Genomic DNA, 3,453 nt, shown 5'->3' with positions numbered 1-3,453 from the left:
ATCTGGTGGACTGGGAAGGCTACGGTCCTGAGGAGCGCTCCTGGGTTCCTGCCAAAGACATCCTGGACCCTGACCTCATTCGTCAGTTCAGGGTCCTCCACCCTGAGAGAGCTGGTAGGAACGTCAGGAGCCGTTCCTAGGGGGGATTCTGTCAGGATTTGGCTAGGTTGTTCCGGGTTTTTGTCAGTAGATGTCCCCATTGTGCTTTTTGTCCCTGTGTTTTTCCCTTGATCCCCATTATTGTTTGCACCTGTGTCTCGTTTCCCCTGATTGTATTTAAACCCTTTGTTTCCCTCAGTTCTGTGCTCTGTGTTTGTATGTTAGCACCCTGCCCTAGTGTTCTGTGTGCTCTTGTCGATTCCGGGTGAAGTTCTTGTGGTATTCTGTTTTTTGTTTTTGTTTATTTTTTGGTGAGTTTCTTTTGAGGTCTTTTTGTGTTTTTCCTACCACCTTTTGGATTTGCCATTTTTTGTATTTTAGGATTTTTTTCTTTATTAAATTCACCGTCTTAAGTACTGCTGTGTCTGCCTCATCTTCTGGGTTCTGCTGACTATTCGTGGCTCAGTTGGTTAAGTGACTGTTTCTCACTCCGGAGACCCAGGTTCAAAACCGGGTCCTGACATTATCTAGAAGAAAGTCCTAAAGGACTTACCCGAGGTAGACAGGGGTTGGACCACTCAACCATGGGAGTTCATTCACATGCAATTTGGAGGATTATTGTCAGGTGTGATTGTCAGTTCCCGTGTTGTTTCAAAAAGAAAATGTGTAAAGTGTGTTTTTCTGTGTTAGTACTACTGCTATGACAAGACATACACAAACACCAAGCACTGGCCAGTGGCAGGCGACTGAAAAAGTTGGTGGTCTGTCCTCTTAGATCAGGTTTGAGTGTGGCGGCACAATATGTCCTTACATTTGTGTTTGATTGTGTAGGGATCCGATTTAACACTGTGGGGGCACAGCACTTAGACTTCCGCTTGCACTAGTCTCCTTTTATGTGGATGTCATGGTGGACCATGGTCCCCCCCCCCCAGAGAACACACCAGATCAGGCTTCAGTACACAGCCCTTCGAGGGAGCAGAATGGTAGATAGGTAACTCAGCTGGAAGACAACCAACTGGCATAATCAAGGTGTTGACAGACACCTCAAGGTCACAGGGCAGTTTCACACCTCTGGGAGGACACATGGACAGTATCAGTGTGATAGCTGTGAAAGTGACGTTTTATGGATTAGTGACCGACCTGGAGCTGATCTGGCCACCTCTGGTTTGACCTACTAATGAGAGATATAATGAAATGGTTTCAGTGTCTTCAGAGAGGAAAATGTGATATTGCGGTAAGTTAGGTCTTTTACAGGAATCCACGACCACAGGGCATGAAAGAATCCCAAGCCCCCAGGAAAATGAACTTGGTTATTACTGCATTGTCGGAACTAGAAGCACAAGCATTTCGCTAAACTCGCATTAACATCTGCTAACCATGTGTATGTGACAAATAAATTTGATTTGATTTGAACTGTTTTGTGTTGTTTAAGATCATATCTAAGAGAAGGGCTGTGTGTTGATGTCTGTAGGTCTAGGGAAATCACCTATATCTAAAAGAAAATTGGACGGGACGGTTAGGCATGTTTCCCGGACACTTCTCCTCAGACACCCAGAAGAGAACAACAGGGAAACAGAATATTCTACAACAAAACACACAACTTGGCACCGGGCTGGGACAGAGCAAGGGGAACACAAAGACGTCTGATAGGAAAACTCAATAAGTGTCGGTTTTGTCTGCGATATCCACAGGGTGAAAACAATGGGCGGGAGGGTGTCAGGTGAACAAATTATAGTTAAGGGGGACCAAAGTCGATACACATTCTCAGAAGTGAAGGGGCTTTTTTTCTGTAATGTAATATTCTAAATCTGGCCTAGTTTTTATCAACATAATCTCTGTCCCTTTGTGTAGGGGAATGGTGGATGGACAGTTGGCTGGGTAGTACTGGAATAGTGTGATAGGGATGTCCTGCGGCCATAGAGGCAATAGGTTGAGGTGGCTGAATGATACTGGTAGTAATAATAGTACTGAGGTAGCTGTTGTTACCAAGCAAATGGTTGCAAAGTTACAGTAGAATAGACTCCTGTGTGAACCGTCCCTCTTATGTTCATCTTAACACACACCGGCCTCTGAATATGGGGGCAATTTTGCGACACCAAAATGTTATCTTTTAAAACATTTGACATTTGCAAAATAACTGTTTGTAAATAATTTAATTTAAAATAAAATGATCAGATTCAGTCAAATTTCTCTAATACAACAATCTTCTAAAAACTTCAACATCTGGAAAGCATGTTTTCATCACTAAAAGACATTCAGAAGTTTTTCTAATTGTAAATTGATGATGTAATGATGGTCACATGACATGAACCAACAAATAGTTGTTTGATTCCTTTAGGATTCCTTTTCTTTGCATAATACTTTGACATGACTATTACAGTGCGGGTTAAGTGGGAAAGGGGATACCTAGTCAGTTGTCCAACTGAATGTATTCAACTGAAATGTGACTTCCGCATTTAACCCATTTTTACCTCAGAATTCCTCAGTAAATACCAGGTAACATGACTGGTACCCATTGATGTTGAAAGAATGTTCTATCTCCATGTGGCAGCCTCACCTTGTTGGCCCTGTGCCTGCTTGCTCTGCCTCGGTCCTGGGGGGGGGTTGAGAGCTGGGGGAAGTGTCCGCTGGAAAACACATTGCTGGGCAGTAGAGGTGAGTCTGACTGGGTAGAGCTCCTTCTGTGGTGGGAGACAGACAGCACCTGCTGCTCTCACACTGTGAGTGAGTGAGTGAGTGAGTGAGAGAACATAGTGTCGGAGTAGACAACACTGGGTGGGATGCATCTCAGCTGTTCTTCTCCTTGGTCTTTGATTTCTGCATAGTGCATCTTTAAATTGTGAAGTGATAATGAAATTAATAAAGTAGTCATGATGAGGCCCAGTCATGACAGTGTCATATGGGCAGAGGTGGATTGGTTGCTGGTCCTTACATGGAGATCTGTAGCTTGGGTTCTTGTATGAGTGCTGCAATGCTGGAGGACTGGGTGGGTGAGATCGGAGGTCTCCAGAGAACATTTCTCGGATTGTAAAATGAATAGAGAAACAAGCACAACTACCTTCAGGACCACCGAAGATAACTTTCTGCAAACTGAATGACCAAAATCTGACTCAACTAATTTAATATTTTGTTAAACATATAATGTGAGAATCACTGTTGTTTTTCCAACTGTTCCCTGTATTTTACACCCATTAGCAGAAAGTCAATACTAGGACCACCAACCTGTATTGCAGTGTTTTTTTGCTCTGGGTTTTCCTGGTCTGTCCGTAGGAGTAGAGCTTGCTGCTCCCTCTCCACCTAGTGGTGTACTGTGGAATGGCAGCATGTTCTCAAAGAGGTCCGACTCCGCCCATA

The sequence above is a fragment of the Oncorhynchus masou genome, chromosome 3, assembly GCF_036934945.1.
Source record: "Oncorhynchus masou masou isolate Uvic2021 chromosome 3, UVic_Omas_1.1, whole genome shotgun sequence".
Classification (NCBI taxonomy): domain Eukaryota; kingdom Metazoa; phylum Chordata; class Actinopteri; order Salmoniformes; family Salmonidae; genus Oncorhynchus; species Oncorhynchus masou.
The sequence above is the reverse complement of the archived record's forward strand: the minus strand, read 5'-3'. Positions refer to the sequence as shown.